At 42.7% G+C, this 25264-nt stretch overlaps 1 protein-coding gene across 1 annotated transcript in view; it reads right to left on the bottom strand.

Moving 5' to 3' along the window:
- ITPR2 (inositol 1,4,5-trisphosphate receptor type 2) overlaps positions 1-25264 on the bottom strand; it is a 418343-nt gene that overhangs the window by 95115 nt on the left and 297964 nt on the right. The window lies entirely within an intron of this gene.

Genomic DNA, 25264 nt, shown 5'->3' with positions numbered 1-25264 from the left:
AGCTTTCCAATAAATATATAGCTGTGGCAGGAAGAGGAAACATTCATCATGATATATATGAATATATAATTGATATTCTTGAGATAAACTTACACTGAATATACATGTAAAACAACTTGATCAATAGTGCAATCCAACTGAAGGTGGACAAGAGTGGAGTGGAGTGGACTAGAATTGAATGGTAGGTGTGAAAATGACATCAATGGTAGATTTCTTCATGCATGTGCAGGGATCTGCATTTCCAAATGGTTTCTCTTACAGCACACAAATCAAAAAAGGAGTGATGAGGCTCTGGGCATGTCAGAACTGACACCAACCTCAATTCACTGTCACTGAAACAGCACATTCACAAAATAGAAAATTCACCATAAATCATTTTTAACTGCTGCGCATACAAGTGATGCTCCTCACTTGAATACTTATGATATTTGTTGGCTCATTCTCTCACTTTGTAAATCATGAATACTTATAGCCTTCAGATGTCTCCTTTCTGGCTCATTGTATTGAATAGTTTTTGAAAAACTTGCTTTACCTTCAACTTTTCAAACATTCCACTGATGCCTCAAGTTTTCTGAGAGCCAGTAATAAAAAACACTCTTCCACCCACTTTTTTCACTCCTAGCACAGTGACCACCTCTTAGTCTGAGCCAGGTCCTCTAAGTAAACTGACTTCTTTGATTCCACTAAGAAATACCGGTGGGACTGGCATAGCAGCCTAGTGGCTGAAGTGCTCACCTGGCACACGCTGCGATCTCATCTGGGTGCTAATTTCTATTCTTGCAGCCCCACTTCCATTCCGGCTCCATGCTTGTGGCTGGGAAAGCAGTTGAGGACGGTCCAAAGCCTTGGGGCCCTGCACCCGCGTGGGAGACCCAGAAGAAGCTTCTGGCTTTGGATTGGCTCAACTTGCCATTGCAGCCACTTGGAGAGTCAATCAGCAACAGAAGATCTTCCTCTTTCTCTCCTCCTCTCTGTATATCTGACTTCCCAATAAAATAAATTTTAAAAAATAAAAGAAATACTAGGGCTGCTCTTACTAATACCCATGTTATAGGCAAGGAAACTGAGGTACTGAGAATAGAAGGAACTTATCTTTGATGACATGTTCAGAAAACAGTAGAGCTGGTATTGAGCTAAGACAGCATGGCTCCAGAGTTGGCATTTTCTCAACATTACTGAACAATGAGTAAGTTTATGATTCATGAGACCTCAATACAGATTATGACATAAACAATGTGGATAAAATCTTTAAATAATAAGCAATGACCCAGAAGGCCAAATAAACAATTATTCTCATAGGTGATAATCTGGAAATTTAAATATTTATTCAACTGATGATGTTCTAGAACAAAACATTTTGAAACTACCATTTCACTACTGGATTTCAGGGTTATTCACAAGTCACTCAGAAAAACCATTTACTGTTCTGTCTCTTCATCTGTTTGCCAACTAAATGCAAATTACATTGAATATTATTATAAATCGTACTTATGAAACTGACGATTGTCAGATGTTTCTAGGAATCTAAATGACTTTCAAAAAATAAACTTATCTTCATCACTCAGGCATGTTAGGAGTGAGTAGGAGTGGCCAGTTCTTGAAGACAAATTGGCATAGTTTGCTCATGCCTTATATCTGGGACACTGGTGGCAGCGAAGAGTTAAGAATGACTTCAAAATTATTGACCTGAACAACTGAGAGTTTAGAAATGCCATTTGCTAAGGAAAAAAAAATAAGAGAGACACATTTAGGAAGAGTTAAGTCAGGATTTGGTTTTGGACATTTTGTGACAAGAAAAACATTACAAGGACAGCAACACAGAGAGTTAGGACTTCGGCACCATTCAAGCTGCTGTCTTGAAATGTAATGCCAGTCAGCTCCTCCCCTGGACAACAGGCATCTGTAAGGAGCTGAAAGAACAGACAACTACCTTGTGCTTGGAGTCTTAAATGTGTATGAAAGATGTATCAGAACTCTTATTTCACAGACATTTGCACAATGCTTGCACAGAGGCATCTCTTCCTTCTCAATATTCACTGGCCTGTGAGAGCTTCACATTTCCTGTTCTCCCTGCAACACTGATTCAAAGATAAGTCAACTTGGGTTTCCCAAAACCTAATGCCCAAAACCTTCGGTAGAATCTGTTTGAATTGACTCACAGATGAGTAAGCTGTTGGACATGTGTTGGCTGTTGGCAGGAGATGGGGCGAGAGCTATGCACCTGAGGGTCACCAGGACGTGACGTGGGTGATATTTACAGTTGTAAGCTTAGAGAGAGTAGTTTCCTGAAACTCCCATAGAGATTAGAAAATGAAAATCATAAGCAAAGTGCGAGAAAGTTGGGTTGTCAATGTAACAACCAAACCGATGCAATCAAGTGGTGTGGAAGCCTAGTGAAGAAAAAATGTATAGACACAGGAAAGCATCTCTTGGGTCCAACGCTGCTAAGTCAAGTGCAACGAGAAGTGGGAAGTGTCACTTGGTTTAGCAAGTTGCAAGACACCGACACACTGGACAGAGTCAGGCTCTAGAAAATGCGGACACTGGGTTTTATTGTAGCTCTTCTAAATAACAGGACATTAAGAGGGAAAAAGGATGAGTTGGGGCACAGACAACTCTCAAGAACCACTGCTGTAACAGGGAATCAAGAATCCATGGAGGAGACCAGGAGCAAGGCAAAAAAGGTTTTGTTTTATTTGTTCATATTAAAAAAATATATCATCATGCTTGCCTGATTCAGGAGAAAGGCAACATCTGCTAGAGTAGTGTTTGGGGTAAATAGGAGTAGAATCATCTTGGTTTAAATAGAAACTTATTTGCCCTGAGTGACAGCTGAGACTCTGGCACAGACTCAGAAGTGTGGGTAGTTATGGCAGTGGGGACACAGGGCATTTGTTTTCAGGGTTCTGTTACTTTCTCAGTAGAGTGGAAAGCTGATAATGAGGATAAGAAAAAGGTGCAGGATGCCAGAGGAACAGAACGGTGAGAAGCAATCAGCTAAGGAAAGTGAGTGGACTTAGGAAACAGAGGGGGATATCCAGGAAGTCCTGAGCATCTCCTTCGTGTTGGTCAATGCGAGGGCAGTAAACATGTTCCTGGGTTTCTCTCCTGCCATATCCAGCAGTCTAGCATGAGTTGGCAAGACAGTTACAGTTAATAGGATTTGCAGCTTTTCTGGTTGAGGTCCACATAACACAAAAAAGAAATGTATGCAAAGTAAAGGTTTATGAAAGGAATGGAATGAGATCATGGAGTCTAACTTAGCCTACAGAAAATCATGCAATCTCATTTAATGTAACTTAATAAAGAATGAAGGGAAGTCAGCAGGGATAAGGCAAAGCTGGTAGGATAGACTATCTTCTAACTTTTTTTTTTTTAAGATTTTATTCATTTTATTACAGCCAGATATACACAGAGGAGGAGAGACAGAGAGGAAGATCTTCCGTCCTATGATTCACTCCCCAAGTGAGCCGCAACGGGCCGGTGCGCGCCGATCCGAAGCCGGGAACCAGGAACCTCTTCCGGGTCTCCCACGCGGGTGCAGTGTCCCAATGCATTGGGCCGTCCTCAACTGCTTTCCCAGGCCACAAGCAGGGAGCTGGATGGGAAGTGGAGCTGCCGGGATTAGAACCGGCGCCCATATGGGATCCCGAGGCTTTCAAGGCGAGGACTTTAGCCGCTAGGCCACGCCGCCGGGCCCTATCTTCTAACTTTAAAAGATTTTATTTATTTATTCTTATTGGAACAGCAGATATACAGAGAGGAAGATCTTCCATCTGCTGATTCACACCCCAAGCGGCCACACCGGCCACAGCTGAGCCAATCTGAAGCCAGGAGGCCAGAGCCTCTTCCAGTCTCCCACGTGGGTGCAGGGTCCCAAGGCTTTGGTCTGTCCTTAACTGCTTTCCCATGCCGCAAGCAGATGGCTGTATGGGAAGGGCAGCTACTGGGATTAGAACCAGCGCCCATATGCACTGGTGCATACAAGGCGAGGACTTTAGCTGCTAGGCTATTGCGCCAAGCTCAATAGCATACTTTTAAAAGCAGCAGGAGCTGAGGTGTAGAGCAAAGTGGTAGCTAGCAAGGATAAGAGCAGGAGCAGCAATGACCAGGTTCTAGGAACTCCCATATGTCTGCAGTCTAATTTCCTCACACATCCTATCCATCACTCGGGTGAGACATCATTTTCTCACACCCAGACCAATACAGTAGGTGTCAGTTGCTCCTCCAGGCCGGGCACGTCCTCTAGAGCCTTAACACAGGAGCTGGAGGAGGGATCTTTAGATCACTTCGTGTCTCTCTTCTAGCAATGCTCTTGCATCTGCCTCTGCACACACGAATAACGTCCTCGCCTCACCCAAGGAGGACTTGTTGAGACTGGCCGCACTGTCTTCCTGAACTTCTTCCCCAGCTGCATGCTGCATGGGCCTCCTGCCTCTCCAAGTTTAAAACTCAGAGCTTTAGCATTGCTGTCCCTTTCTGTCTGGATTCTCACTTCCTCTCGGTACTTGCACAGCTGGGTCTCACCTACTTTGGGTCTCCTCTCAAAAACTGTCTGACCAGCAACCATACTTTAAAAAGATCAACCACCCACTTCCCCATCTCCTGCCTTATTCTTTCTTCACAGCACGTGCACAAGCTAAGAAAATATATTTTATAAATGATCTATTCATTCTTTTCCTCGAAAACAAAGTAAGCTCAGGCTCCTAAAAAAATAGATCCACATCTCTCACCATACACTAAGACCAGATCTAAATGGATAACAGATCTAAACCTACATCCAGAAACCTTCAAACTTTTGGAAGAAAATGTTGGAAACACACTGGAACACTTAGGGGTAGGCCTTCACTTCCTAAAAAAGACTCCAAATGCAGTAGAAATCGAGACCAAAATAAACAATTGGGACCTCATCAAACTAAGAAGCTTCTGTACAGCTAGAGAAACAATCAACAAAGTAAAAAGGCAACCCACAGAATGGGAGAAGATCTTCGCACACGACATAGGTGATAGAGGGCTGATCTCCAGAATATACAAAGAGCTACAAAACAACCAAAATGTCAAAACAAGCAAGCCACTCAAGAAATGGGCACGGGAAATGGGCAAACACTTCACAAAGGAACAAACCCAAATGGCAAATAAACATATGAAAAAATGCTCAAGTTCCCTGGCAATAAGGGAAATCCAAATTAAAACATCAATGAGGTACCACCTAACGCCAGTAAGACTGGCCCACATGAATAAAAGCACCAACGACACTTGTTGGCGAGGTTGCGGGGAAAAGGGATCCCTACTCCACTGCTGGTGGGGCTGCAGGCTGGTACAGCCTCTATGGAAATCACTATGGAGAATATTCAAACAACTCAAATTCAACATACCGTATGATCCAGCAATAGCACTCCTAGGAATATATCCAGAACACTTGTTTTATGAGAAACCAACATGCACTCCTATGCTCATAGCAGCACAATCAGTAATTGCAAAAACATGGAAGCAACCAAAATGCCCATCAACAGAGGATTGGATAAGAAAGCTATGGTTCATCTACTCCATGGAATACTACTCGGCTATTAAAAAAAACAAAATGCAGTTCTTTGTGGCCAAATGGGCCAAACTGGAAACCATAATGCTAAGGGAAATGAGCCAATCCCAAAAGGTTAAATACCACATGTTTGCCTTAATTTAAGATGATGTGATGTTATGTATAACATGTTATGTTTTGAATGTTATATGTTGTGTATAAACTAAAATTGAAGTATAGGTGAGGTGGTCACAGAAGGTGGCTGGGAACCCGCATTTACTTTTAACATATTGGTTACTCATTACTATGTCAATTAATTCCATAATGATGTAAATTTTTGCTGATGGTATGTTGGAGCTTTCAATTGACTGGGATGATACTCTGCTGGCTCTGTCTTCAGACCAGAGAGGGTATACCTAAGAAGCCGTTGAACTTGACTGGACAATAAGATGCTGGACTCTATGTTTGGTATACGCTTGCAATGGGGGAATCTCAACTGAACTTGAGCTCTGGTTATGCAACTAGGTGGAGGAATCCACCATGGTGGGAGGGTTTGGGGAGGGGTGGGGAGAACCCAAGTATCTATGTAATTGTGTCACATAATACAATGTAATTACTGAAGTTAAATAATAAACAATTAAAAAAAAAAAAGAAAACAAAGTAAGCTCAGGCTCCTATGACACAATTCTGTTTTGCTTCCTTTTGCATTTCTTTAAGGATTAACATATTGTCTAACATATAGCAGGTGTTCAATATGTAGTTCTTGAATCAACTGTATTCAAAAACAGAACAATTTACACCTTAAATTGACAGTTTCCTATAGTGAGATGTTAATATTATCAGTTTCTCAGACTTATTAATTAAAAAGCTTTTGCATCTCTTCTTAATTTTTATTTTAGATGATGTTTACATAGTTGATCAGGGTGGAAAGGATCAAGGGTTAGGGACAGGTGGGTGTGATCATTATTTCCAAAGTTTCTATTTCTCCTTCCTGCTTCTGGAGGAAGAGCGAAGATTAGAGGAGAAGCCATACCCAGCTTCCCAATCGACCCAGTACCAAGGGATGGGGAATGGCCACCTCACATCAACTCAGGGTTCCAATGTGGCACATGCTCTGAGGGTTCTACACAAGTGGTTTTAATAGTTCTGAAATGCTGTCGGTCTCACCAAGCCAAGAATGAGGAAACCCTCCCAATGTCTACTGGCTGGCATAGTAGGCCTTAAAGTCTCCATTCACCCAGATATTTGCTGTCAACAAGTTATCCAACTTGTTCTGTTCTGCTTCCTCTGCTATGCTACCTGATGTCCTCTGCAGGCCCCAATGGGCTGCCATATCCTCCATGTGCACCAGGACCTGTCACCTACTGCTCTTTTTCACTGAGGGGGACCAGTTCTCACAGGTGGACCTACGGACCTGGGCCCCGCCAGATCCTCCTGCCTCGGGGCTCAGGGACTCAGCACCCACCATGCAAGCAGGCCCCAAACCTGGGCCAATCGACCAAGGCCATGCCAGACCCCTGTCCCTGGGGATCATGCACCTAGCACCCATTATGCAGGTAGGCCTAAGGACCCAGGCTAGGTGAACTGGGAACTGCCAGATCGCCTGCCCCGGGACTCATGGACCCGGCATCTACCACTCAGGTGGGCCCAGGGACCCAGGAGGTTTTACTTCTTTTTAGTCACTTTATAGCATTAAAATTGCTGTCACTATTTTAGGAAAACAATCATGCTATTTTATGTAACGTAATTAATAAAAAAAAACCTTTACAAAAATGTTTCATCTTCAATGTATCTTTTTTTTTTTTAAAGATTTATTCATTTTATTACAGCCAGATATACACAGAGGAGGAGAGACAGAGAGGAAGATCTTCCATCTGATGTTTCACTCCCCAAGTGAGCCGCAACGGGCCGGTGCGCGCCGATCCGAAGCCAGGAACCAGGAACCTCTTCCGGGTCTCCCACGCGGGTGCAGTGTCCCAAAGCTTTGGGCCGTCCTCGACTGCTTTCCCAGGCCACAAGCAGGGAGCTGGATGGGAAGTAGAGCTGCCGGGATTAGAACCGGCGCCCATATGGGATCCCGGGGCTTTCAAAACGAGTACTTTAGCCGCTAGGCCACGCAGCCGGGCTCTCATCTTCAATGTATCTTAATAGAAACATTTTATGGCCTCCCATACATCCCTGTTGTCTTGGTGAGGGGATTCCCCATGTCTTGTTTACTGCCGAGAAGAGGCACTCTGGAAAAGCATTTTTAAAGATAAAATGCCCACATGCCCCTTCACATGTCTGAAATGCTAAAACAGCATTTTCATTCATTACTTGCACACAGGTAATCTGTGCATATGTTAGCACAGATTTGAGACAGGCAATTCTGAAAATAAGGAAATAATTGCACTATTTTCCCCTATTTGAGTATTACTTACTTATTTTTGTGATGCTTGAGGACCTTCTCTAAGCAGGCTCGTTCATGCCTCCACGTTCTCTGTTCAGACAATGGCCTGCACACACTGTTATGGGTACTGGGGCTTGGCTCCCAGAGCTCATGCACACAGGTGAGCTCTGAAGTCTTACCGCTGACGCTCGAGGGTCACAGGGTGGGGATGCGATCTAGAAGGTCTGGATCTTCAGGGCGTGTTCTTTTTATTTTCCATGAATTGGTTTCATAGGTACAGGGATTCTCCCCTTTCTCTCCCTTTGCCCCACACCCCCAACCATTTTCCCTCAGGACACAGTAGTTCTTGTAAGGGAATTGAGTTCAAGTTTGCCTATTCTGTATGCTTCCTGGGTCTCCATATGAAAGTGTTTCCACATCTGCCACCACAGACGCCGTTCTATAGTAACAACCAATTGTAAACTGTAAACTGAAATAAACCTTTCATCCCCTACAGAACATCTTTCAGGTATTGAAAAGGAGCTCAAGGCACCTATACAGTGAAATTTCTCATGTTCTTAATCATTGTTCTTTCTCCCTAGCGGGCTATGTTATCTTCAAGGAAAAAGGTATGACCTTACAGATTTCTGTATTCTCAGAGGCAAGCACAGAATTTAGTGCATAAAATAGACTAAGCATTCACCAAGTCACTGAAGAAATGAGTTAACTCCTGGCGTGCATCCATGTCTTCAAGTAGGCAAAGATTCTAAAGTCTCAATAAAGTTTTGTTTCCTCCCCAGGAGGACAATTAATAGAAATTTGATGATAATATACTTCCCAGATTTTGCAGAAATATGTTTTCCTTCTTTTGTAGTTATTTATGTACTCATGTCCCTTGTGATGGACTACATGTTATTTGGAAAAGGAACTAAATATCCAATAAATGCTGAACGAAACCCTATATAATAAAGCATGGAACGCATTCTAGCCACACAAACACAACACAAGGTAGTTACTGAATACTTGAATGATTCTGAAATGCATGAAGATGACAGCTTCATTATAGAGATTTCTTGGTCTGAATTGTTTACAAAAAGCTCAGTAAAAATTCTCACAGGTTAATTAACAAATCTCCAAAATCGAAAAAAAGGAATTTAGTTCCCCAAATATGAGGACATTTCAGCAAAAAAAAAAAAAAAGTGGCAAAATAGCAATAAAAGATGTTCATATCGGTGTAAAAAATTTTGAGATCCATGCACAGTATTTTCATAATATAACCTTTTCATCAACTTTTTGAAGACCCCTTGTATGCACAGATTTCAATATATTCAGCAACAACAAAAAATATCTTTTAATCCAATTTCCCACAAACCAAAAGACATGATTAGAAACACTGTTTTCAACACTGTGCCAATGACCTTTTCAAAATAGGTTATAAGTTTAAAAATCAAAACAAGAAAGACAACATGCATAGATGCAGTATCACCATTTACCATCATATGCGTTGCAAACTGAAAGAAAATATACTTGGTAGATTTCTAGATAAATACGGTGTATCTGCGGAGAGCTGGCACAGTAAGAAATCTTATTTAAATTCTAATTAAAAACCCAAGAGACAGCTAGTGAAGACATTCAATGACAGCCATCCTATGGCATCCAACTTTACCAGTGAAAGAAACTCTCCCAACAGGACTTGAAATTAGCTCATGTCACTGCACAATGTGGTCTGAAAAGGATCCTAGCCTAGAGTTTTCAGGGAGCTCAGGGCCTGCTGGCACCGTGAAGTTTAATAAGTTTCCCAAGCTATGAGACAATATATGTCTACAGTGTTGCTGCTGTTTTCCAACTGTTTGAAAGGAAGAGTTCCAAAGAAAGAGGAAGAGGTACACAACACACATACACACCCGTACAGACATACATATACACACACACCTGCTGGTTTGATCCCCAAATGGCCACAACAGCTAGGTCTGGGCCAGAACAAAGTCAGGAGCCAGGAATTTCTTGTGGGTCTCTCACATGACTCCTAATTTTAACTTCCTGCTGATACAGACCACGGCAGTAGCACTGATGTAACTGGGTCCCTGCTGTCCATGTGGGAAATCTGGATTGAGTTGCCAGTTCTCCATTTTGACCTGTCCTGGGCCAACTGCCCTTTGTGAGCACTGGGGAGTAAACCAGGGATGAGAGCTCTCCCTCACTGTCCACCTCACAAATAAACGACACTTAAAAATAAAAAAACGTGCACAAAGTAAAGAGATTCTTAATTCTAGCAAGCATTCTTCAGAAAAACAGCAACTGTGAGCAGATATTTAAATATTTCATTTACTTTTTAAACTCATTATTTATCACTCTAAGCTCCTAGTCTCAGTTTTTTGTTATTAAAATAACAGAGGAAAAACTTTCATCTGCTGATTCATTTCTCAAATGCCTGCAAGCAGCCAGGGATGAGGCAGGCTGAAGCCATGAACCAGAAACTCAATTTTGGTCTCCTTCATGGGTGACGGAGGGCCAAGGAGTTGATCAACTTCTGCTACTTTCCTGGGTTTGCACTAGCAGGAAGTTCGATCACAAATAGGACGCAGGTGTCCCAAACGGTGGCTTCAGTCAATGCACCACAAAACCTAAAACAGCTTCTAATTTCTGAGCTCACGGTGCTCTTTAGAAACATTTGTATACTAAACTGGTGGAAAAAATTGCCTTAATGCCACTGAAGTGATGAAACAATTTGCACGAAGGTTTATATACCTGCAGCTAAAACATGGATGCATCTACTTTCAGAATTAATGAGCTTATTTTCATGAAAAGCAGATGATCACAGTTACCTAACACAAGCTTTTTCTGCATTTAGACAAATTTATTCTTCTGTTCCATTTTTTCAACTGAAACAGATGATTTCTTGTCCTACTCCAATACTTCAGAAGCTACTTATTCATGCTTTTATAAAGAACAAACCGTTTTAAACAAAAAAATATATTTTTTTTGGCAAAGTGTAAGGAACTATAATGCCTACTTGCTTTTGATAACAATGGAAGCATGCAGGGCTAATTTCTGAATAAACTACATAAAATCAATATTATACATATAGGTTATCATGTCTGAAATCAGTATTAAACAAAACATCTTAAAATAATCATTCTATTCAAAACAGCAAAGCATGTCAGGGTGAGGAATTAGGAAAACAAATGCATTCACTTTTTAATACATGTGTTTTTAATTTTTTGTAACACTGAGTTTTAGAAAATAGCTAACTACCACATTCTATGTGAATGGTATAAATGCTTTTACTGCCACTTCTAAAACAAACTAGTTACCAGTTATTACGGTTAAAAAATGATTGCACTCCTCGTCTCTTCTAAGCACTCTGACTCTGCCACTGTCCCCAGTGGTTTTTCCCCCACAAAGAGGTGATGATAGCCAGGCTTTTTGAGGTCTCTGACCCTATTAAAAAGTACGGTGGTTGACTGGAATGCACAGAGCTCCTTCTCTCTCTGAGCAATCTGTGGGGTGGGTAGGCTTATTATCTTTCCTCTGAAATCATTTCTGGCTCTGTCACTCCCTTTTGCGGCATGTGTTCAAGTTGCTTGACATGTTAACGTCTACTTTGCCTAGCTGTGAAATAACAATACCGGTGAGGCTCCATCTCTGATGCTCACTGGAGGACTCGTGCTGCTCATTGTTCTTGAGCTCCTGAACCAGAGTCGCCCTGGAAAGCAGCTTTCTAGTCCTCTCCTCTCTAGGACTTCCCTCTTTAAAGAATGAGTCAACTGCTTTTCAGTCATGCACAATGCTGACAAAGCCACTTTAAAGTAGATTAATTAAAGGCTTAATATTATCATGAAGAGTTCCACAACTGTTTCCCCATTGCCAGTCTGCTCAGGAATCCAATCTCAAGTGCACAAATGAACCAGCAGGAAAATCGGAGGGCAAGGGAGGGTGAAACACAGAGAACTGAGCAGGAACACTTCAAGATAATTTTCAGGAACCTTAACTCAATTGTTTGAAAGCATTTCACCTTCAGGTTTCTTGAGCTTTCTACTTCTGAGTTACATCAGACTGAGAAATATCAAGCTATTGCTAGCTCTGGGTTTAACTGTCTAGTCAACAGCAACTTTAAAAAAAAAGTTTTTGTTAGACAGAGTGGTTCTTAAAAGTGAGAATTACCACTCCAAGGAACTTCTGCATTTCAGAGGAAGAGATGAGGTGGCAAGGTGAATTTGAATGCTAAGCAAGGATTCAGTACAGCTGAACCAAACTAGAAAGACACAAATATTTTATATTTTGTTACTTGTTTATTCCTTGACATCAAACACTCTTTTAAACATTATCTAGTCATTAGAAGTGAAATGACCCAGGTTGCCAAAAACAAAACAAAACAAAACAAAAACAAAGAGAAAAACTCATTTCAGAAAATTCAACTTTCTTTCACAACAAAATACACAGCTAAGTGATAAAGAGGACATTTAAGGGGATATGGGCATTGAACATAAACATTTTGGTACTACAGACAAAGTTATTGTCTGCATGTTAAGTGTTCTTTGTCTTATATAATGAGGTACTGAAATGTTATTAACACGGAATGTTACTAATATCTCTAGATCTATAAATTCTTCATATGAAGTTTAAACATGAAGACTCCCTTCTCTCAATCTCAATCTTTATAACTTAAGCCATCCTGGGCTAAATATGTGATTAATACATGCCTTGGATGTTGCTTCTAAAACAGCTAATGGACCTCCAGGGAGTGCCAAGTCATGCTCTGGCCTTTGGGGATACACAATGACCAATACAGACCGAAGGTCCTGCTGTCAAGGAGCTGACTTTCTCTGGGTGGAGACACAAATGTCTATCCAAAAGGGGTGAACAAAGAAGAAAGCAGAGGATGGGAGTAATGAGCTCCAGGCGGATGGAAGATGCCGTTTCAAATCAGAGGCCATTAGAACAGAAACTTCAAAGGCAAAACCAGCGGCACGCTCAGAGACACTAGGCAGGCTTCTGGTGGCTGCCTTCACAGCACAGCCATGGGAACCAGGTAACTTGGGCTCAGGGACAGAGAAGAAGTGGCCAGGGAGGTGAGTAGAGAGGCCTTGTAATACTGGGAAGCTTGGGAAACCATCCCTTCCCAAAGACTTAACTTCTGCTGAGGGATGGACGTGTGAGAAGATGTTGAGCAAGAGAGGTAGTGTCATGTGCATTACATTGTTAAGGATTCACTGTGGCCTCTATGTAAACACTAAAAAATGAACAGGTGAGTGGGAGCTGGACAAGCAGGTGACAGACGGCAGTGATTTGGGCTGGGTGGTTAGGAAGAATATGGGAAGATTCAGGGGCAGAGAATGCAGGTAGAAGAGGGATGACAGAGATGGCCAGGTAGGCTTCTACAGGGGTCAGCATCACAGGCTCTGGACAGATGTGGGTTCAAATCCATTCTCTCCCCCTTGTTAACTGAATACAACTGCAGGCAAACTCTTACTTCTGTAACTGACATTGCTCAGAGTACTTCACGAATACTCCTATTAACGTGAGGTGCAGAGGAGACACAACACCAATGCAACACTTGACAAACATGAACCAAAGTAACAGGAAAAGATTGGAGTGTTCAGGCGCATGGTCACACGGAGTCTCTAAAGAGCACAGTTTTACTGCAGGATTCCGCAATGTTTAGTCAGGAGGCTGACAGAGAGTTGACATTTGGCAATCACTTTGCCCTGTGGAGAATGAACTGGATGGCTCTAAGATGGAGACAGAGACAGGCAGATGCTGCTGCCCAGGTGAGAACTGGGGGGTGGCTGTGGGAGAAGCCTGATGAGGACACAGAAGGGGCACAGCTTCAGGCCACAGAAGAGGGGGGAAATGATGGACTGGCTGCCTAGAGAAAGAAGAGGCTAGGTGAACACTGTCAGCCAGATTGATGCCTGGACAGAGAGCATCATGCCACTCGCAGGGAGCTCAGGCTGGTGCCAGTGAGAGGCAGATGCTAGCTAGGACCAAGTGTACCTGTGCCACAGGCCCTGAGATCACAACCTGCAAAGACAGAAGAATGCCATGGCTGCCTGCATCACTTGTACCCAAGATATTAACGCTTTCTTGACATATGACTTTGAAGTACTACCTTCTCTGTTACTTTGTTGAACATGCAAGAGTGAGCAGCTATTTTACAACACAGGTTAAATCTGAGGTACTTTTAGAATGGGTGATACAATCAATAAGAGAGGAGGTGACAGAGGGGAATGATTTTAAGAAAAATTTGCCCAAACAAATGGTTTTCTGTTAAAATGACAGATCTGTGTTGTGCTCATTTGTGGGCACTCTTGTGGCATCTGCTTGGGGTCTGATGCCTGCAGCTGTCTGGATGCTGGGCCTTCCTGGTCCTAACGAGCAGCAGGAGAGCAGTGTCTCTCCCTCCTGCTCCTGTCACAGCATCCTGAATGCCAAGGTCTCGCTGATGCTCCCAAACCCGCTGACATTTAATTAGTGCTACTTGCCGTAATCCCAAAGCGTCCTTACCAGATGAGAGTCGTGAAACCTTACACAGAGGAGGTGCAAGCCACCGTCAGTCCCTGCTGGGGAGGGTGAAGATCTGTCTGAGCAAACTCTTCTCTGTGACCCTTTCCTATTCGTCCTTCCTGGTATTGCCTTTAAAGAAGGCCACAGTGCTGGGGGTGGATGCGCATGTTCATCAATGTCTCTGAATGCATGCATATACACACACACACACACACACCTTTTCTCAAGAGCAATCCCAGCCTATTTAGACAGTAAGTAAACTGCACAGAAGGACAACATGGGCTGCCAGGTTGCCACCAGCTCTTATCCCATTCTCCCCTCCTTCCCAGTGCAGGAAGGGAATTTCCACTTTCTATGGAGATCAGAAAGGGCACGCTGGCTGAGCAGCTTTGAATCAGGGCATCTCTGATCCACATGCCTTCTAGGAAGAATTAACTTTCCCGGAAGTCCTCTCACAAGGCAGCTGACCACTGCTGTCATGCTGGGCCCCAGCTCTCACCATGGACTCATCTGGGGAGGACGTAGCATCCTGCTGAGTACCACAGCCAGCAGCATGGTCAAAAGCTGCATGCCTGCGTCCAAGCCTCACTGTTCTATTTGAAAACTAAGTACACATTCACAATTGCCAGCTATCCATCTGCTCCAGCGTCACATACACTTACTAAGTGCCAGACTGTGACCCTGGGTGCTCTTCTCTGCGTTTCACCTCCAGGACTTCTCAGTCTCTGCCTGGTGAAAGGCGCATCACCTGCTCACCATTCCACTCCAACTGGGAGCCATCCACGTCTCTCATCCCTTCACTCTCTGTAACCCCTCATAACCCCGAAGTCAGCTAGAGATGAAGGGCATTGGACACGGCTCTGCATTGCTCCTGGAGAAGGACAAGAGTTTTGGCCAATTCTTGGTGTCCTCTCGATTTACCCCGCCCTCCTCTTCAGCCCCATTTCTGCCTCCACCCTTGTCATGCAATGCTGCTGGTCATTAAGGCTTCTGAAGATAAACCAGTAAGGGGTGGCAGGTTCTCATACAGTCTTACGGGCGTCAAGATGTGTGCCCAGGGAAGAGATACTTATGATTCTTACCTACTAGTTCCATGGAAGGTTACCTTTTAGCAACTATTTTCCTGTGTATTTGCAGCAAAGGTGAATTTCTTTGATTTCGGGAAGCATGGTAAGGGACAGAGGTTTACAGGAATGAAATAAGGAACATTCAGTTTAGGCTGATTTCAGAAAGCTGAAAAGCACAAACGGTGAAGGGACGGAAGGAAAAGAGATGTTGCTGTATCTGGATCACGTGATCAGACTATCAGACAATTAGGGAAGGAAGCTGGGAAACGCAAGTCTGGAGAAGCTTTTTTTGAAACTGTGGTCTGCGGACAACATGGATAAAAATACCCACAGGGGAGGGGTCTGGCCTAGCAGCTTAGATGCCGGTTGAAATGCCCGCATCCTACAGGGGAGTGCCCGGGGTTAGATTCCTGGTTTGGCTCATGATTCCAGTACTTTGCCAAGGCAGACACTGGCAAGTAGCAGGCGATTCCTCAAGAAGCTGGGTGTGTGTCTTCCACATGGGAGACCTAGATTGGGTTCCGGGTCCCCAGCTTTGGCCCAGCCCAGTTCCAGCCTTTGTGGTCATTCAGGAAGTGAATGAGGGTTTGAAAGCTCTCTCTGCCTCTCCATCCAAGAGTATCAAGGGCATATTATAAAGCAACCACAGGGCCTAACCCAGATCCCAGCCAGTTTCTGGAGAAGAACGTAGGAACTTGAGGCATAGTGCAACCTGAGAGCCACCAAAAGAGGTCTCCACTGTAACCATGCCGTCTCCCTGATGTAAGCAGGAAACTACCTTCACTCCCAGTCGGTTTGCTTCCATTTGCTCTTAAACAAAGAGCTACTGTGTTTATCTCACTCCAGTTGTGTATGTCTTACTTCCCCTCACACTCCTGAGTCATTCACATTCTCAGCCTAAGAAATCACACACTCTTGCCCTGCTAGCTGGCTAGTCAACATTCATGAAAGCTCAGGCTTGCACTCTCCACACCCCACCTAAACCACAGAACCCCAGCAACAGAAGGGCCTCCCATGTGTCCTTTCTCATTATTCAGAAACTCAGCATCTATGTCTGTGTGTTCCACATTCACATACAAAATGAACCAAACATTATAAACACCCAAATTATTTTAAAATAAATGGCAGTGTCTGTTCTTACAGGAGATTTCAAATATGGAACACACGAAAATTTCCAACAGGGAAGATTATTCAAATCTCAACAACACTGCCTGGGTCCAGCTGGCCATATGTTTTTGTTGTTGTTAAGATTTATTTGCTTATGGAGCCGATGCCATAACTCAACAGACTAATCTCCCACCTTCAAGTGGTGGCATCCCACATGAGTGCTGGTTTGTGTTTTGGCTACTGTACTTCTAGTCCAGCTTCCTGCTTATGACCTGAGAAAGCAGTGAAAGATGGCCCAAGTCCTTGGTACCCTGCACCCAAATGGAGGACCTGGAAGAGGCTCCAGGCTCCTAGGTATGGATCAGCTCAGCCCTGGCCATCACAACTACTTTGGGACATGAACCAGCAGACAGAAGAATTCTCTAATCTGAAGATCTTTTTTCTTTTTCAATTACTTGTTTATTAAAAAGGCAGAGGTAGAGAGAGAGGGAAAGGTAAAGACAGATCTTTCCTTTTCTGTTTCACTCCCCAAGTAGTAAAAACAGCTAGGGCTGAGCTAGGCTGAAGCTAGAAGCTGGAACAAGTGTCAAGGACCCAAGTAGGGCCATCTTCCACTGTTCTCCCGGGCACATTAGCATGGAGCTAGATCAAAAGTAGAGTAGCCAAGACTTGAACCAATGCTCATACAGGATGCCAGTGTGGCAGCTGGTGGCTTAACAGCTTAGCCTGCTGCACCACAAGGCTGGGCTTACTCTTCCTGGTTTTGCTTGCTTGTTTGGTGAAGTTTTAATTGAATACAACCAGGCTCATCTGTTTACATGTTGTCTATGCCTGCGTTCACTCTAACACTGTAAGTTAGAACATTTGCAGCATCGACAGACAGCCCCCCAAAAGCCTAATACTTAGGGCACAGTACTTCACTATGTCACAAGAACTGACATGTGATAGTGTCACACAAACAAAATTGTCAGGTCTCACACAACTGACAAAAAGACAGGCATAAACCATGCATAGGATTATACATTCATTGGTAAGTACATGTATAAAGCTACATTTCTAGATGATATATTCTGAACCAATCCAAATCTGTATTCCTAAAACCCTATTATTTCATTGATAATGTAAATCTCCAGAAGGGACTCTCCCAAATTTTCCCCACTGTAGAATTTCAAGTAATAATTTGGTTGTGCTGTGGAAGGGGACTTTCTTGGTCTGACTGAGGAGAACTATTTCCTTTCTGAGGCCTCACCTTCTTATCCAATATTATTATTTTGTCACCATGGCCTGTACATTCTGTGCCCCTGAAACTCAACATTCATCTACAGCTGCAAAAGACAGAGGCGGAACAAGCTTGTTGTGTAATAAGGAAGACTCACATGTTCACACAATTCTCTCAGCTGGTATACCAGGAAAAACTATTTTCACACATCTCTTTAGTAAGCGAATGTCGGATGTACTAAATTAGAGTGCACAACTTGGATCTTTCTGTCCTGCCACCCATCCCATCTTACACTTTGACAATGCAACACCAGGAAAACTTATCAGCTATACAGGTTAAACTTTCTTCATTTAATATATGAGCTGGAAAACAAGTTAACTGATGTACATTATAGGTAAATGCATGCAAAGAGGCACATACGTCTAGAATGTTACTCAGTACCTTAAGTGTTTTTTTCATAGTGGCTTATATGTCTGCTAATTATGTTTTCTCTTGGATTCATGTATAAGTGATTTATCTAAATATTTGCTTTTAACTGTCAGGATATTAATTAGCACACAAAGATACAATCACTAAAGACCATTTTAAGATGTGTGAGAATGCACTTCTTTACCATTTGTCTTTCCATGATTTTGTTCAGCATACTATAAAATCAGCAATGTCTCATTAATTTAAGAACTAGGCACTTTGGGGCTGGTGTTGTGGCAGTGGGTAAAGCAGCCGCCTGCAATGCCAGCATTCCATATGGGCTCAGGGGTTCATGCCTCAGCTGCTCCACTTATGATCCAACTCCCTGCTAACAGTCTGGGAAAAGCAGAAGAGAGCCTAAGTGTGTGAAGCCCTGCTCCCCATGTGGCAGCCCCAGATGAAGCCACTGGCTTCAGTCCAGCCCAGCCCTGGCTGCTGTAGCCATCAGGGGAATAAACCAGCAGACAGAAGATCTCTTTCTATATGTATCTCTGACTTCCAAATAAAAAACAGTAAGTTGAGCAGAAATGCATGTCATGCCACATCTCAATAAATCTTTCGATGGACTTATCTGGTACTTTAACTGCTCCAGAATTTGGTTGGATGTGCCCCTCTGCTGCTACCTTCCACAGTATAGAGAGCCCAGAAAACTTCCTCTCCTTGTTGTTTACCTAAATTTTACAAGTCCATAAAGCTGATCTCAAACATCAGTCCCTCCACAGAGCCTGACACATTGACTGCAACCCCTCTGACTTCCTTACTAGTTCCCTTGTTGACTCTAATAAACACTTCCTTACTTACTTAGCCGACCTAAAATGCTTATCACATCAAACACAGCTGGGCGGCATGCATGAGTACAGCCTAACTTCTGTTTTGATGGAGTTTGGAGTTTAATGGAAGAGACAAACAAGTAACCAGGCCACGAAAATTCAATGACATATGTTCTCAGATCGCAGTAAGGATAGTTTGTACTGGGAATACATGGGAGAGGCAGCAACCCAACTGCAGACGCATGTTATACAGCTCAGGCTTGGGCGTCTGAGTGCCAGGGTTGTAGTGAAGCAGGACAGGTGCTGGGAGAATGAAGAAAGTTCTACCTGAGGAGTTGAAATATTCACATGCAGGTCTCAAGCTACCAGTACAAGGTCACCAATCTGCTGTTCAGAAGAGGGATCCACACTGCTGGGGTCTGACCATGACTTAGCCAGTACTTCCTGCCACAGAACTGAATGAGCTGTGCAGACGGTAGGCACCGATCCAGAAGGTCAAGTCTCTATGGAAGGAGTCCTGCACACTGACAGTAACACCTCTAACAGAAGCAGGGGACAGAGACAGGAGCAGCGAGGGATGTCAAGAAGAGGAACAGGTAAGGAAGCACAAGACCAGGAGACTGTGCTATGTGGAAACTAAGTGCAGAAAGGTTATCATGAATAAGAACATGACCAATCTGACGGCAATGATGGTGACATATCAAGTATGGCAGGTCACTGGGGGACCTCACTGATTCAAGAGAAACGGGAAAGGGAGGAATACAATATAGTTGTGACACACAAACTTTGGAGAATTTTTCTATAGAAGAAGCTAGAAGGGAGCAGTATGGTGAGCCAGCAGACGAAGTTTTTGAAAGCAGCAGCTTAACACGTCTGAATGGGAGTGAAGGACAGTACGACGGAGGGCAGAGAGAAATCACGCCTCCTTTTTCCTCTGACTCCCTTGCTCGCTGAGCACCCCACACTCTCTCCTGCTGGCACAGGCCTGACCTGAGAGCCACAAGCACCCAGACACATGCCTTTCCCAGACTCAATGCTTATGTTTCCTCTTCCTTTAATAAAAGGAGAGCCCAGGAGGCTAGAGTCTGTCTCATTTCCATATTCATGCAGCTCCTGCTCACCACACAAGGCACATTCCAAAAGAAACAAGCAATGTGCTCTCAAGGACCAGGACACCCCAACTACAACGCAAGTACCTACAGGGAAAAGACTCTGCCCATTGCTCTTCAATCCACCCCAGCACTGAGAACAGCAGATTGTTCATAATCCTGGGAAACTGAGATAAAGCCCATTTTCTGACACTTGAAATTATAATCTTGTGATATTTTCCAACATTTATTCCAATTAAGTTCACCTACTGGAAAGTTCCTCCATTATCAGAATTTGTCTATGAAGTGGTCTTGCATATCTATTTTCACAATGGCTGCTGCAGTAACACACTTCTGTTGAATTTAACTTACAAATATTGATAATACTGATCATTTACCCTGAGCACTGAAAAAACAGCTCTGCAAGTTATTCTGTCTTGTGTATTACTCAAAGTGATCTTAGAAAACAGTATCCATTGTATTGTATTCTACCCTGGCATAAATACCTCTTAGAACTCAATATCAGGACAGGCTTGATCTGGCACGTTGGATGCACCCTCATTTGCTCTGACAGCTCATTGTCAGACTTCCCCAATAACTATTAACAGTGTCTGGGACCTGTGTCTGCTCTTCAGGAGCCCCTGGGTGCTGCTGCAAGAGATATACTTGAAGTCACTGGCTTCTCAGCTTCTTGGTGAGGAGCCTGAAAACCATTGCTACGCATTGTCCCTTTAAGTAGATGTGGATGATTGCCCAGATACTGAGTGTGAAGTCAGAGGCAAGCCAACCCTCCAAGTTTTTAAAAAGGGAACAAAGTTGGGCAAATTTTCTGGACTTAAAACGGAAAAGTTTGAGGCTACCATTAACAAACTATTTTGATCACATTTTCTGAAAACATAATCTGTCTTCAGCTATTTCAGATTTGTAATTTTGTATTTGCATTTGTAGGAAATATGGAAACTATACATCCAAATTCCATCTGATAATGACAATATCAATTCAACTCTTTACAAAGAATCAAATACCAACAACAAGTGGATCACTAATGAATAGAATAGGTACTGATTATACAACCCACGATTTTCATCTCAGTTACCAGTGACAACAGTATGAAATTCAGCCAAGATTATGTACACCAAGGTTCCCTTTCCTTGTAGAGGCTTCTAATCTCAACTTCGGGCAGTCCAATCACACATGTACATTCCATGTTGGACCTCAGATTCCCTTAATAAGCAAGTAATGTACAAGTAAATCCACTAATATCCACTAGCTGATTATTCCCTCACATTATACAAAACACAATCTATTTCATGGACCACTTTCTTAAGTTTATTTAGGACTCTGACAGTTCACTTTGCAAACATGATACTCCAAGAAGTTCATGAAACATGGAATTAAAAGACAGATTATTTTTGTGCAAAGATGAAGTGGGGGAGGCTGGGGCATGACAAAAAAGAAGTGAAAACCATGCAAATAAGGAGTATTCAATAAGTCATCAGAAAATGTCTATTATGAAAAAACTATGCATGAACTTCAAAGGTTTTTGTATGAGAAACAAATGTAATCTTTCAAAACTTTCAAAAATGTTTATTTTCTATCTACCCAAAAAGATGGGGAGGGGTGTCCTTCCATTCATTGGATCCATCTACAAGTGCCTACAGAAGGCAGGGCCAGGCCAGCACGTGGACCATCATCTGCTGCCTTATGGGCATGTTGGCAGGGTGCTAGATGAGAAGCAGAAGTGCCAGGACTCGAACTGGTATTCCATGGGGGATGCAGGTATCCCTAGCGGTAGCTAAATCTGTTGTGCCAAAGCAACTGCCCATCCATGAACCTCCTGAAGACCTCTTTATGGGCACAAAATGTAAGTCAGAGCAACCAATGGCGTACACAACTAACAGGAAAACTACAGGGCTAGGGAGAGTAACAGCTGACGGATCTGCATAATCCTCTTGGCATAGCATTTTAGCCCTTAAATACTGAGGCATTAGTGTCTCCGTGGGCTGAATGACCCAACTTGGTTTCTACTTTCTGTACTATAAGCAATAATAAAGGTCAAATAATTTCAAGTTGGTTAAAACCTTTCAGAGATATTAGAGATGGAAGTTACATACGCAATTACAAACCCATCCTTCCAGTTCCACAAATAAAGTAAATGAGCAATGCCGATCGCTACATGTTAGCACGAGAAAACAAGCTGCAAAAAAGGTGAGCTGAACAAAGCCTCCAAGGAAAACGTATTGCAGGAATGATGGATGTACACTTCACATGATTTCAGTCTTAAGATGTAACATTTTAGAGTAATTTATGTACATACCCCTTAAAACAAGCATAGCTCAGGGCAACTGTATCTATGAAATAGAATCTTTAAGGGAAAAAAAAAAAGAGAATTAGTGAATTAGTGATGACTATCAGGAAGTCTAGAAAAATTCCTTCAGCATGGTATAAAGTGCTTAAATGCAAGGGCTACACAGAGCATCCTGCTTCCCTCTGTCCCAAAAGTGAAGGTGACAGTGGAACTGTTTAGGGATAACAAGCTAAGGATTTCAAATATGGTTTTTAAAAAAGCTGTGTAATTTCCTTTTGGGGGAATGGAATCGTGCCACACCACTGCATGATACTTCATCTCTCCTAGCAGAGACTGAAGTCTAGACAGACAGAACGGCTTCTGTGCTGCCAGAACTGAATGATGCTCCAATAATTATGTCATTCAGAGGGCCCAGCACAGTAGTCTAGTGGCTAAAGTCCTCACGTTACATGCGCTGGGTTCCCATATGGGCGCCGGTTCTAATCCTGACATCCCTGCTTACCATCCAGCTCCTTGCTTGTGGCCTGGGAAAGCAGTTGAGGACAGCCCAAAGCCTTGGGACCCTGCACTTGCGTGGGAAACCCAGAGCAGGCTCCTGTCTGTGAATCGGTTCAGCTCTGGCCTTTGCAGTCACTTCGGGAGTGAATCAATGGACAGGAGATTTTTCTCTCTGTGTATCTGACTTTCCAATGAAAAAACAGATAAGCCTTTTTAAAAATTAATTATGTCACTAGAAACAAATATGCATATAACAAACTTGGGAGGTTAAGCAAAAAATAATAACTGTCTCCACTGAACCTGCCTTTATGTACTTACATGAAGGTAAAAATGAGAGCGATTGATTTCAATCAGCTTCCCGGATTGCATTTTTTATTGTGCACATTAATCACAAATTTCAGAGGTCATTTACATGGCAGTAATCCAAAGATTCTTGTTACTCAAAGATATGTGGAGGCCTATTCAAGGATTAAACTTACATATTTTGTCCCATTTTTTTCTTCGTGAAATTTTTTTAAAATGAGCTTTGATGTGTGTCCAAATTTCATAAAACCACCACTAACTATTATCAAAGACCTCCATACATGAAGTAATTAGAGAACCATTCTAGGATGACCAATAGCATAAGCTAGTGTGGAGGGTGATCACAAAATAAAGAAAGAAATAGAAATATTCATTTGTTGATTGGAATTTAGCTTGGAAATGGGGAAAGTAGGTTGCAGTTTGGGTCTTAAGAGAACTAAAGTAATATTGACTTGTAACACTAAGAGAAAATACTCTATTTTTCACAAGAGAGCATGATAAACAAAAGTTTTTAATGTCCAGCAGGTGAGAAGACATAACAGGTCTGTCTACACGGTTTGCTGACAAGAAAGGCAAAGAATGATCTACAAAGTTAAAATCAAAGTAAATAGTTGAGTAAGATCCTTGATTGAATGCTGAAATATCAGCTTTGCAGGATTCTATTCATCTTTATATAGTGCCTACATTATACAACAATATTCTCAGTACACATTTATGCAAGCAGTTTCTCTCCTAATCTCTTCTAAATTGTCTATTATATGCCCTGCATTGCTCTTGGCATAGGGAGAATAAAAACAAAGATTATTCTACCCTCTGGGGGAAGAAATCATCATTAACTTTGATTATGACTTGGTGATAACAGGAAAATACCTTTAAATTTTTCTTTACAGTAATACACTATTAAATGCCAAACCTTTAGAGCATGGCATGTGTTAGCCATTAATTCATGCACTTGTTGGTGCAACATTCAAGTTCCTGTGATCAGTCTTTATAACCAATCTTTCTCTGTTTCTTCTTCTCTTTGTAAATCTGCCTTTCCAATAAAAATAAAGATCCTCCATCCGCTGGTTCACTCCCCCAGTGTCTGCCATGGCCGAAGCTGAGCCAACCAGAAATCAGGAGCCTGGAGCTTCTTCCAGGTCTCCCATGCTAGCGCAGAGTGCCAAGGATATGGGTCATCCTCTATTGCTTTCCCAGGCCACAAGCAGGGAACTGGATGGGAAGTGGAGTACCTGAGATATGAACCAGCACCCCTAAGGGATTCTGGCACATGCGAGGTGAGGATTTAGGCACTGGGCTATCGCACCGGACCCTAGTTCTAACTTTTAACACCAGCTTTCTCCTCTTGCAAGCTCTGAGAAGCAGTGGTGATGGCTCAAGAAGCTACGTCCCTCCTTCCATGGGACACACCTGGACCGAGCAAAGCTGTCAGCTCCCAGCTCCAGCCAGGGTCCAACACCAGGCATCTGAAGAATGAACCAGCAGAAGTGACTCTGTCTTTTAAATAAATATCTTCAATTAATAACATAAAATAATTATGGTGTTTTTTTTTTTATTTCAGAAACTGTTGCCTCTGATTACAATATACTCTCCATTCCTGAAAGCTTCAGGATTCTTCCACAAAAACCTCTCCTGGACCGATCGATGGGAATTACATGAACTATTTCCCTCCGCTTTAACACAAGCACAAGAAACTCCAATGATGAACCATCCTCTTCTCGCACAGCTCACTGTGAGCGTCCTCACCTCATCTGTGCTCAGCTGTCCGTTTCAGTAACTACCCTAATGCCTGCCATAACAGCTGCTCACCAAGTCTAACTTCTAATAAATTAACTTAAGGTGAATTGTAAGTGACTACTATCATATTCAAGCGTTACAATATGGTTGAAGAGTCCTGCTAACCTATCCTCCTTTTGCGACTCCAACAATCAAGCTTACTGTCACTTTGAAGTCCCTTAGATACTGTCCTATAGACATCTGTCTACCCATTTCATTCCATGCTACATATGGGTTTTTTAGGTTTTTGTTTCGGCTTTTTTTCCC

This window comes from Ochotona princeps, chromosome 27 (assembly GCF_030435755.1).
Source record: "Ochotona princeps isolate mOchPri1 chromosome 27, mOchPri1.hap1, whole genome shotgun sequence".
NCBI classification, from domain to species: Eukaryota; Metazoa; Chordata; class Mammalia; order Lagomorpha; family Ochotonidae; genus Ochotona; species Ochotona princeps.
Note: the sequence above shows the minus strand (reverse complement) of the source record. Positions and strands in the feature narration are given on the sequence as shown.